At 40.0% G+C, this 13,327-nt stretch overlaps 1 protein-coding gene across 1 annotated transcript in view; it reads left to right on the top strand.

The window, feature by feature from the left end:
- The window catches only part of CA10 (carbonic anhydrase 10), a 272,025-nt gene that overhangs the window by 18,127 nt on the left and 240,571 nt on the right, over positions 1 to 13,327 (top strand). The gene's annotated exons all lie outside the window — the stretch shown is intronic.

Here is a 13,327-nt window from a genome sequence, read left to right as displayed (position 1 = left end):
ATCGGACGAGCGCATAAAAAGCGCTCATGTGTCCGATACCATTGCAAAGCAATGGTTTTAAAAAATCGCCGGACGCATGCGCATGCGCAAATCGCGCAAAAAAACACCCGTCTGACTAAGGCCTAAGTATACATTTTTTTGCGCAACCGAATTGCTTAGGTAAAATATGCACATGTCAACGAACCCATTGAAATCAATGTGTTCTATTCTCAGCGTATTTCGCCCACAAAATTTGCATGTAGAGGGGGCCTTAGACTTCTAAGAGTATAGAGTGCAGCAGTGTGCACCATAAGAGTTTTTCGAAAAATCTTGCATACACATTCTGTGTCTAAATAGCAACATGAACCAACTGATGTCCATGCTCATATCTATTCACTAGCAGACAATGCATCATGAAATTTGCAGAATACTTGAATCATTAAATTATAGAATAGCTTTTAGCGGCCTACTTACAAAGTGAACCTCTAAGAACCTATCTAAAGCCTCAAGAGGTTTGCCAATTTTAATGTTGGCCCCTACCTACTGCTAAGTTGTGCAGGCCTGATGTAGACAATAGCCTTTGCATGTCAGGGGAAGGAAGGTGAAGTTTACACAAGAGCCCATGAGTCTTTAGCTCGTTAACTACACTCCTACTTAGTATATATGAAATGACCGAGGCACGAGGCACACCACTTAGGAGATGGCGGGGGTAGTTTTAGGGATGTCACTGTGGCACTACCAACTTTTCCCCTGAGGGACTTGAGTAAACCTTGGCCAAGGCGCCACCAGGCCTCTTCCAGGCAATGCTGTGGCAATGTTCACCTGAATAGGTGATGTGGTGGACTTGAAGAAATATGTCACGGGTGACACCACCATTCCTTACTGGTGTCCGACAGGAAAAGTAAGAGAGTCCACACACAGTTAACTTGATAACTTCAGTCGCTGGGAATGGTCAGTGACTGGAACTTTACTTTCAGATTTGATAAGCTCACACACCAGTGCAGAAGAAAACAAATTACGGAGGTTAGGGAGAAGAAAACAGGGTGATACAGGGCCTACAGTCTAAGTTATCTGTATGACTCTGCTCCTGGACATACACACCGGCGAGGACAAAACACTCCACTGACTCTCACTTGCAAACAGCTTTCTGGACACTGCATGGCGAACTCTTCCTCTCCCTCTCCTAGGGGGGTCCTGGGATTAGGTCATCAGGGTACCTCTCTTCCTCTTCCATTCTTCACCACATGAGGGTTGAAGGTACCCTCACGGCACTCTCCCTCCACACTTAACCATTGAAGCAATGGACCCTCCCTTTCTTACCCTCCCAGACATTCACAGACATTAACCACTTACATGCTGCAACTGTGCAATACACATAACTAAAGACAAGACAATTTGCACAGAGCATCCACATTGAAGTCATGACGTGTATGACAGTTATGGAGGGGCCAGATATATGCACTTCGGGCCACTACATATACCCACTGGCGTAGCTATAGGGGATGCAGTTACACCCAGGCCTAGGAGCCTTAGGGGGCCCATAAGGCCTCTCTTCTCCACATAGGGAGCCCAGTACCATGAATAAAGCATTATAGTTGGAGGCCCTGTTACAGGTTTCACATTGGGGCCCAGAAGCTTTAAGTTATGGCTCTGTATTGGGGGTTAAGAGAAGTTGGGCAGCCCCAAGATAAACTTTTGCACCCAGCCCCATGAGCCTTCAGCTACGCCCCTGTATATACCTATAGCTTGGGAATACATACATGCAGTAGGTATCTCTGTATACTTTGTATATACAAACACAGCAGCCCTTGTAGTCATAGTCTATGGGATCAGAGTTCGGGGACCATAAAATGACCATAAGCAGGTGCTGTGATTAACAAAATATATATGCTAAAGTCCTGTTGAGCCATTTCATGTGTCTTGGCATTGAAGTCATTTCTTTATATTGTGATATGTTCTTCTACTCAGGTTTTCCATAAGTCAAAATTCCTTATTATTTTCTGTTCTTTCAGGTTTTCCATAAGTCAAAATTCCTTATTATTTTCTGTTCTTTCAGGTTTTCCATAAGTCAAAATTCCTTATTATTTTCTGTTCTTTCAGGATTTCCATAAGTCAAAATTCCTTATTATTTTCTTGCCTTTTGAAATGGGTTCTGTCTTCTTTTTCTGTCTTCCTTACCTCGCACTACCTTTCATCACATCTTCCTTCATTTTATTAACTGGAACACAGATGTATACTCACATCTTATTATCTCTCCAGCTCTTTCTCTGGTGTAAGATTAATAAAATGTGTTGAATCTGGCCATTTCTGTAAAAATAAAATGCTCCCCATAACAGTCTCCAACTTCATACTTTTCTATCCAGATTCCTATTCCTATAAATGACAATTGCCTGGATGACAGAGACGTATATCAGAATTCTAATAACATATCAGAGTGCCGGCTCAATTATTCAGTGACTACCATACTGAATATAAGCATGTAATACCCAATACCATCACAGACTTCATCTGGAAGAATGCACTTACTTTCATTACACTGCAGGTAATAGATTGATGGCCCTGGGGCAATATAACCCTTCTTACCTATGAATAGCGCTTTGACTAACTTACGAGTAGAAGAAACTTTAATGGTAGGAAAGCTCATGTTTCAAGTCTATAAATAATCTATGAACTAATGAATTTGGACCTAATGAAATCAGTAAATTCAAGGCAATTCAAGATTTAATTTATTAAATAGAGTGCTTGTATTTTATATTGAGTTACTAAAGCCAAAAACACAACCAATAGACAAATTGCATTTAGAAAAAAATAATAAAAATAACAGCAAAACTTTCAAGATGTACCACGTTTCCCTGAAAATAAGACCTACCCTGAAAATAAGACCTATCATGAATTTTAAATAGTGTCCAGGCAGCTATATATGTAAAAAAGAAATATTTTGGAGCAAAAATTTATATTAGGCCCTGTCTTATTTTCGAGGAAACGTGGTAGTAACCTTAGTTAAAAGAGTTGTCTATTGAAGAAAATTCCTGTCTGCCTCCCCTATTGGGGTATATGGATGTTCTAGCTTAGGGTCACACGCTTGGAGCCCTATTAATGGGCTGCAACAGAATCACTCTGTATGAGTAGCTCCTACTCTGGAGGAATCCATCCAACCATCCATGTATTACATGGATGGCAGTTCATCTGACAAGGCTGAATATGGTATTGCAAACATTCTGAAAGGCGTTAACCCTAAACAGTCAGACACTTTAAATTGGTATTCCGGACACAAACTAATATTTTAAAATCTAATGTACATAAGTCATTTTGTAATCGGTTCACTGTAGCTGGTTTAGCTATTTTCTTCATTTTCATTCTGTCATGTGACCCTCCACCTGAAAAATATCTCCACTTCCTCTGGCATCTTGTCCACATTTGCTACTTCCTCCCCTGTCCATAGCCTCCAACATCCTGTAAGCAGTGCATGATGGGAACACAGGATGGGAAGCACTGCACTGTATTCCTCCTGAGCAGTTCAGAGCGCCGGTAAGCTCCAGTCTGTCCGTTTCAGCAGCTTTCTGTGGCACTCTGAATCAGAGGGAGGTTGTAATCTCTTTTGGTACCATTTTGGAGTACATATGACTTTTTGATCGCTTTTTTATTACAGGCAGTTTTCCCAGAAGTGATTAGAAGCAGCAAAGTCTTTTTCTGACTGCAGCAATCTCTGGTTAAGAAACAAAATTGACTTATGTTGTACTTATTTTCAAGTTATACAGAGTTCAAAAGATGTAAAAAACATAACAAGTAATTTGAGCAATATTTTTGATTTCACCATGGACTACGATGGTGAGGCTTGCCATGGACCACTGATGGTGAGGCTCAGGTATCACCTTGGACTAATTAGTTTTCAGTTAAAAAAGTTTGAGAAGTCCTACTCTAGACAAATGTTCTGTTCATGGAGGAGGAGGTTTACTAACATTTACAAAGTCAGCAAATGGAAGAAAAAGGCAGCTGTGGGATTCTGGAAGTTGAGGTAGATAACACCTAATGCAATATATTAGAAGGCTTCATATATTCACCGATGTTTGCAAAAAGAAAGTTAGATGATGAAGTACAGGTGTTAAGAATTACGTAAAGCATATGGGAGATCTCTTAGAACATTGGTGCTTTTTAGTCTTTCTAAACATATACATAAGTGACCTAAAAAGATGTGAGAACTCAGTGTACTACATTACCATACGTTATTAACCCCTTAGTGACGGAGCTTTTTTGCTTTTTTCCATTTTTTGTTTTTTCCTACTCCCTTTTAAAAAATCGTAGCTCCTTTATTTATCCATCAAGGTCGCTGTATGAGGGCTTGTTTTTTGCGGGATGAGTTGTATTTTTCAATGCTGCTATTTATTGTACCATATAATTTACTGAAAAACTTTTTAAAAATTCTAAGCGGAGAGAAATGGAAAAAAAAAGACATTCCACCATCTTTTGGTGCATCCTATTTCTACAGCGCACAAACTGCAACAAAAATGACCTGATATTTTTATTCTATGGGTCAGTACGATTACTACAATACCAATCTGATAAAGTATTTTTTTTGCTGTAGTACTTGTATTTTTTTTTAAGATATTTAATTTTTTAAAATTATTTTCTGTGTCCATTTTCTGCGCACAATAAGGGCTTAGTCAGACGGGCGTTTTTTCACGCGATTTGCGCATGTGCATGCGTCCGGTGATTTTATAAAACCATTGCTTTGCAATGGTATCGGACACATGAGCACTTTTTATGCGCTCGTCCGATAAATTATAGAACAGAAATCGCAGATCGCACCTATCTGCGATCTGCGATTCCTGTTCTCTTCTCTATATGCGCTCATCCCGCGATTGCCGTCAGCCCATTGCTTTCAATGGAGCCGGCTGTATTGCCGGCTCCATTGAATTCAATGGGCTAACATTGTTCTGCCGGCACAAGGTGAGTATATTTTTTTTTTATTTTTACACATTTCTCTATGAATTGCAGGGAAGGGCTTATATATTTAAGCCCTTCCCGACAATTCATCCTGCGATCGCCGGCAGCCCATTGCTTTCAATGGAGCCGGCTGTATTGCCGGCTCCATTGAATTCAATGGGCTAACATCGTTCTTCTCTGCCACAGCTGTTACAGCTGTGGCAGAGGAGAACGATCTTTATGCTGACAGTGCGGGGGGGAAGGGTGTCTTACTCTTGCCACTATTTTGGCTTAATAGTGGGACCTGGGAGCTTGAGATGCAGCCCAACATGTAGCTCCTCGCCTGCCCTATCCGTTTCTGTGTCGTTTCCATCACTTTCTTGGGTTTTGCAGATTTTCACAAATGAAAACCTTAGCGAGCATCGGTCATCTACAAAAATGCTCGAGTTGCCCATTGACTTCAATGGGGTTTGTTACTCGAAACGAACTCTCGAGCATCACTGAAAGTTCGACTCGAGTAACGAGCACTCGAGCATTTTGGTGCTCGCTCATCTCTAATAATAACTAAAACTTTATGGTTCTTTTTTTACACTTTCTTTCAGTCCCCCTGTCGGACTTTAACATGCGATGCTTTGATCACTCCTGCAGTATGACGTAATGCTGTAGCATTACGTCATACTGCTTTTTCACAGGCAGTCTATCAAGCCACCCCATGGGGATGGCTTGATAGGCAGTCTGCTAAGGCAGCCCTGGGGCCTTTCTAAAGGCCCCCGGCTACCATGACACCTGCACGGCTCCCCCGATCTCATCACAGGGGGGCCGTACGGGACCCCCAGACAGCGTTCGGGGCATTTAAAGGGTTAATAGCCGCGATTAGCCGAATGGCCGATCACGGCTATTGCCCTCGGGTGTCAGCTGTAATAAACAGCTGACGCCCGCGCTGTATGGAGGGAGATAGCGGCGCTATCTCCCTCCATACACGTCCTGCAACAGCAGGACGTAGAAAGTCGATAGCGCCGTCACTAAGGGGTTAAAGCAAGAAATTATTATTGACTGATTTTCACACCAACTGCAGATGACAAAATATGTTAAACACATCTTGATAGTTAAGTTTACGCAAAAATTTTTTTGTTTTTTAAGGTGTTAAAATATTATGCAACTTTTGTGTTTATATATACCTGATTCTCTACCAGAGTGTTAAAGGGAACCTGTCATCACCTTTGAGCACCGTGAACTACCTTATGGGACACAAAGGTGAGGTAACGGGGAGTCTGGGAAGCTGTGTTTCATACTCATTGGGTGTCCCATTCCAGCTCTGTGTCTCTGCAAAGTTGGTACATGCACACAGCGGGATCCTTTTTCTCCATAGAGATGAAAGGGAGAGTGTGTTCGCAGAGCCATCTGAGAAGAATCAGGCTGTGTGTATGCACTAAGTTCATAGGACACAGCTTTGGCACGGGGCACCCAGTTTATATGAAACACGGTTCCTCAGACTGCCTGTTCACTCATCTTTGAAAATCAAAGCTTAAAGTCCTTTTACACGCAAAGATAATCGCTTAAATGGCCGAATGACTGAACGAATTAACATTTTTGCATAAAATTAACACGTACAGATAATGCCTCCATTTCCCTCATTAGCTAAAGTAAACTTTGTAGAATTGGTTGTTTGTTTAGCTGGGGGGGGGGGGTGTTTATGTGAGAGATTATCTGGCTGGCAGAATTCCATTGTCTTCTTCTGGCAAAGTAAATAATGGACTCATTGTGTATGCAAGGCAAACACAGTGAGTACATTGTTTAGTCATCAAGCCCCTAAAAATACTGAACGATTTCCATTTAAATGGAGAGGATTTGGGCTAGCGACTATTCTTATGCTGGCTAAAAAAAACTGCGTTAAATGACAAACGAACAAATAGTGCATGACTGCCTGCGTTAACATGTAACGGTTATCACTTTCGGCCATTTGAACAAATTTTGAGCGATAATCGTTGCGTGTAAAGGGGCCTTTAGTTTATGGGGCTCAAAGGTGATGACAGTTTATCTTTAAGTATCAGTCTTTTGTATATACAAATCCCTCAGTATTGTTGGAAGAGCCAAGGGAATCAAATTATCTGCCATGTCTTATGTGTATTCATATGCAGAAGTTAAATGTTAAAGTCTACCAGTCACATTGAACATGCTTTCCTATATAGGAAGCATACTGAGCTGGTGAAGCTGAGCATACTGCAGTGTCCTGGTTCGAGATTCAGCAAAACTTTTATACTATTTTAATTTAGTTTTATTTTATTCATTTAGATGGCCACTTATTTTCCAGTTAGGAGTCCAGTAGGCGGGCCCATGAAATGATTGACAATCTGCCCTGTATCCGTATGCAAAGACACATCCTGCAGGTGTCAATTACTAAGAAATTAGTAAGTTACTAGTAAGAGCATCTTCTAAGTCCAAAAAAAAGCAGGTATTTAAAGAACAAGAATACCATTTCTACTTAGTCTTTTGCCACAAAACTGTATATGAATTTTCTCAGCTTCTCCCCCTTACAGCTTTACATGCTGCTGACGGATCAGACTGCATATTTAATGTGACAGGTTCCCTTTAAATTATAAAAGTGAAGCTGCTGGTTCATATGCAGACAACAGACTGACATCGCATTGTCTTAAGCCTGTTGATGGGCTGCCAGGAATTCTTAATGCTTCCCGTTGTAGGTTTGGATCAATTCTGCAACATCTGCCTTCACTACAGTCTATTGGCGCAGTCTGGGTCCAATTATTTTTTAAAGTCCATTTGGTGATACTGAAGACACACATAGACTACAAGCTAAAGAGAATAACATTGGATCGGATCAGATGGAGCATTATTAGTTACTTTACTAGAATAGATCCCTGGCCTCACTACATTGTCCAAGTTTATTTGGCAACATGATTTTTGGACTGTGAAGGAAAAACAAAGTAGCTAGTGGAAATATTAAATCTGAGGAAAACAGAACTCAACCCCAAAGCTAATTGATGTGCCATACTGTTGTCCTCCTGATAGTACGCTATGTTGACTACCAAGGTCCACAAAGAGTTATTTCATTAACGAATGCTACATAGCCATAACATAAGACTATAACTCTTCAACAATGGCTGAAGCTCTTCAACAATATGATGTACATGAAAGTAATTCATAGGGAATGCTTGGTTATGATTAGTGTGGTGGAGGAGGTGCACCCATTTATTAAGTATAAGCATATATTTGTCTCAAATAAGCAAGCATTGATTTTGTGCAAATGTTCAAATATTTCAAAAATGGTGGCATGCTTTTTGAAATGTTTTGCATGAAAATTCCACAATTATGTAGAATACAAACCCCATTCACTAACTGGAAAACTTTTCGAGTCATGGTGTGAATTTCCCAATCCACAGCATGACCTATTGTTACTAAAAATTCATTGCGGATTTCATTAATTTCAATTTAATGGCCAAAATTCAAAACAAAATCATGCAGATCTGATTGTGGATTTTGGTGTGGATTTTTGATGTGGAGGTTATTTTTCTGCTGTGCATGGAAGTAGCCCAAAGATTGGAAAGTATTAAATATAGAGCAAAGGATGATAAGGTGGGTGCATACACTATCATAAGTGTAATACAAAATGGTAATTACCAGATCGATATACTGTAATATTAAAGTGATTGTTCCTTCAGAAAAGCCCCTTGTCCGTATGCCCTACTAGGTAATAGGGACATTATTGAGGGAGTCTCCGGCTTGAGATCTATGACATTGACACCCTGGTCGAATTGGCCTGTCCATATAGCAAATGGAAGACCACTCATTAAAAATGGTTGCAGCTTTCCCTGGTCATAATATCTGATCACCGGCATTTCAGATGCTGAACCTCCAGCGATCATTTGATCGCTAAGCCTTCTTTATGTTCCTTAGCTGTAATACAGACAACGGCACTGTTTGATTTTTGACTCACCCTGGATCTTACTATCATAATTATTGCTATTTGTTTATGTTTTTGTGTGTTATTTAAGATTAAGCAAAGCAAGTAATGATGTTACAGTTAGATGATGGATATTTTTCTACCTTCTACATCAATTATTTATTTGTGGGCAAAGTCCTTTGAAGCTTGAGAGAGCAATGTGTACTATATAGGCCATTCAATTAATTGCAACAATTATTTAGAAGGATTTAGATAATCGTCGATAATGGGAAGTCTAGTGACAGCTGCATGTGAATGTTGACAAATGCACATTTCCGCATTTTGGTAGTAAACCTAAGTAGGTTAAATAAATGACAAGTAATGCAGTCAAGTTGATCTACCAAAGGGACATTTTTGATAATACGTTAATGAAAACATATTAACCATGCATGCAGTAACATTCTGGAGTGGTGGATCAGATTGTATCATATCTATGCTTTAAAGGTGTAGTCAAAATTAATAATAATCATTTAGGATTTGTAATGTAATTGGTTTTGTAGTATTGTTTTTCCTAAAACTTCCAATGTGCTGGTGCTAATCAGTATTATTGAACTGTTGGCATAATAAGCCTTGCGTGTTGCAGAGTGCTAAGCTCTCACTCACAACCTGAAGGTTGCAAGTTTAATCCCCGCGTATTTCAGGTAGCCAGTAGAGTTGAGTGAACGTACTCTTCCGAGCTTGATGCTCGTTCGAGTATTAGCATACTCGATGGTGCTCGCTACTCGAGCGAGCATCACGCCATGTTTGACCCCGCCCCAGTTTTTGCCCCTCCCCGCCTCTGACGTGTCAGATTTGACCCCTCCCTGCTGCGACGCTGCACACGTCAACGGTGGTTTGTGGCTAGCTTGGGAGAGGAGAGTGAGAGAGAGAACACAGAAAAAAAAAAAGCTCGGCAACCGGCGGGTCCCATACAAATATGCTCGAGTCTCCCATTGAAGTCAATGGGGTTCGTTACTCGAATAGAGCTCTCGAATTGTATGAAAAGCTTGACTCGAATAACCAGGACCCGAGCATTTTGGTGCTCACTCATCTCTAGTAGCCAGCTCAAGGTTGACTCAGCCTTCTGAGGTTGGTAAACTAAGTACCCAGCTTGGTGGAGGGTAATAAATAAATTACTTAAAAAGCATTGTGGAATAAATTGGCGCTATACAAATAACAAGATTTATTATAGTTATTACAACAAGCTATTTTTTGTGGCCAGAAGACCCTGTCCACTGCTCGGGATCCCTGTTGACCAGCTGTTATCCCTGCAGCTGTCAGTGTGTATGGAACAGGACACAGATAGCTCCGTACACATTGCAGTGGGCTAGGTTGGTAGCACAGACACAGATCCCATTGAATTCAATACCTTTATTACCAACCCAGGCCAACGCAATGTGTGCACAGCTGTCATCATCGGGAGAACTATTGATGAGCCTAAGGGCGCCCACCCACTGGCGTTTGCGATTTTCGTGCGTGAAAAACGCAGCGTTTTCGCGGCGTTTTTGTCGCGTTTTCGCGGCTTTTCCATTAATTTCCATTGACTTTCATGGGTGCATTAGGAGAAAAATAAGGACACATATGCAACTGACAGTTCCTATGTTAAAAAACGCAACGCAACGCAAAAAAAAACGCCAGTGGACAGGAGTACATTCAATTCTAATTGCTCTTGAGAAAAAACGCAAAACGCAAAGAAAAAAAAATCGCCAGTGGGTGGGCGCCCTTACTGAGGATAGATCATTGAGATATAAATAAGAGGTGGATAACCCCTTTCAAAAAAAGTAACTTTCAGACTACTGAAAGTTTTCTGCAGACACTGTAGCTAAGACATATTCACAAATCATCGTCCAGTCAGAATATAAATAGGCATTAGTTGAACCTCTACTTTTTTAAAGATAGGAAGGGTCCTGCGGTTTCACTTATACCCTACATTATTTAGGAAAGAATAATCATTGCCAAATAACAAGAAGAAAGAGCATTATTCACAAGAAACAAAGCAGCCGTCATGTGGCATAACAAGTAGCACCCACCTGGGAAGCCCTGGCCTCCCATGGATAAGTTCAAGCACTATATAAATGGAAGTGACAAGTCCTTCCTGGCCTCCCTCCGAACAGCTGGTGTTGTATAAATAATGTTTCCTCTTTTTTCTCTAGAGATAAAAATCTCTGTCCTTTCTTTAACAGCTGAAAACAGGACAAGTGCATTCAAAATACAACTTGGCATTTACCTTACTGGAGTTCGCCTTGTCTTATGAATATATATGATAATATTTGCTTTAGAGGTGCATGAGAAAAATACACATATCCCTGATGGAACAGCTAATGTATAGGATGTGACAGAAAAATGCTTTATAGGAAACGATTCCTGGAAGGAGCAGGATGAGCTCCACACAAAGGGCATCTGCACAGGATAGAAAACATTATTGGACTTTCTAGCTGCACTCCCTGTGAATGACACCTTCACTGCTGAATAATCAAAACTTTCTCAGTAAATGGAGATAACTTTAAAAAGGGCACATGGATTTTCCTACATATACAGCGACTAAGCGAGAAAAATTCAACATACTTTTTTTTGTTTCATCCTATAGTCGCCCTTTAGTGATGTGCTGTAGTCCTTATGGGAAAAATGCTGCTCGTTACAGAACGTAAAGGGAATGTGTCATCAGAAAGGACGTAATGTTTTAAATCAAGTTTTTATGTTTAGCATATTTCAAGAATTTTTGGTCATGCTTTTTAATTTTCAATGTCACCATCTATATTTTTTCATCAAAATCCTGAAATTTTGCAGTTTTCACTTTGGCTGCTGAGCTTCATAACAAGCTGAGACTTTCTGTTCTGTAGAGATCATTTTTTTTAGTTATTTCATTATAACCACAGTCAAGATTATAATGAAAAGTAACATCTATAGATAGATCATCTATAAAACTATATACAAGATCACACTATTTACAATATGTGATGGTCATAGCTCACCTCCTCCTCCTCTCTGTATAATGAAATCTGCAGGACAACTCTCCATTGATTTCAGTGATTACAAACAAAAACAGTACTTTCATAGCAAAGGTATCAAGCTGCATCAAACCTTGGTCAAAGAAAAAAAGAGGGAGAATCGGGTGAGAAGACTCTCACCTGCTTGTGTTTTGCTAGTGGCAGAACACATTGATAGACATCTATCATCTGCAGCTCTTCTCCTACCGGATCCCTGGGAACTGGCCCATAGAGAGAGTAGGGGGAACCAAAGGGAGAAGATCTGCTGAAGGGACGAAGCAGGACTAGAGAATCTAACAAAGTTTATTAACCCTTTCCAATCCAATTTGCATTCTGGTTTTCCTAAGGGGCTTGCTTTTTTTTCTGCTGTTATATAATAGCGCTATCTGCTGGCTAAAGCCAGTACTGCATGAGGTGACACATTGGATAGGCTCTGACAGGAGAGAGGCTGGCAATATACAGTAAGAGAACCCCAACGGATGTCTTTCAACATCGGGGCGGTACAGCCTTAAATCATAATGTCTTCAGAGGTCAGACAGCGTATTGGAAAAGGTTAAAGATTGCAGGCTATGCATTTCTGAGCCGGATAGGCTCCTTCCTCAAGCTAGTTTCAAAGGCTGAATTACTTAAGAATATTTAAACAGGTAATAAAAGGCGGGAAGAATATATTTCCACCAATCATTGTGCGTCAACATTTGCTAGTGAAAACAGTTAATTCATAAAAGGACATCAATAAAACAACAACAAAAAATGTTAAAAAAGCAATACCACTGACTAAAAAAGCAATAAAAAATAAAACAATGCATAAAGACTGCTATTGACTAATTTCAGCATGTCCTCTCCAGTGTTCTTATTATCCATGTCGCTGCTGTATATTACTTTTCTAAACGCTATTGACAGTAGCTAAGGCAAGATGGCCACCCTTATAATCATGTATATAAAATAGAATTTTTTAAAATTTGCAGTTAGAAATAAAAGAGATAGAAAAGAAATAAAAAGAGATAAAGAAAGAAAAAAAGAGAATGTGGAGTTAAATCTGATTGACTTTTTTTTCCTTTTCGAACTTTGCTACAACTGTGCTACTTTCAGTCTAAACCATATATTGATATGTGTAGTGATAAAAAGTCCTGAGTTCATCAGTGGCATCTAATGTTTCAGTCTCGTTCTCATTAGATGAAGTTTTACTCTTAATTAGCATACCACAGTCCGTATAGCAGACAGTATATTCCAGAACATAAAAAAGGAAGCTGCAGGGTTTTTTTTATTCATATAGTTTATCCTAGTCTCTATTCTCCTATATAAAGGTAGATGGAATCTGGTTGGTATCTAAAGGACAGGAAAGAACTCTGACTGTGCTCTCTTCACTTACTTTTATTTCACTACAAGAGAAGACCTGAAGTGAATATCTACTCTATACCTTAATGAACGCCTGTTCCTCTGGCACTCACTGCCTTTTCACTTCAAAGGCAAAATCCACTCCCAGTCTGTTCTCAGCTTAACA

This window comes from Eleutherodactylus coqui, chromosome 13 (genome assembly GCF_035609145.1).
Source record: "Eleutherodactylus coqui strain aEleCoq1 chromosome 13, aEleCoq1.hap1, whole genome shotgun sequence".
NCBI lineage: Eukaryota > Metazoa > Chordata > Amphibia > Anura > Eleutherodactylidae > Eleutherodactylus > Eleutherodactylus coqui.
This window is presented reverse-complemented; position numbering and strand designations above follow the sequence as displayed.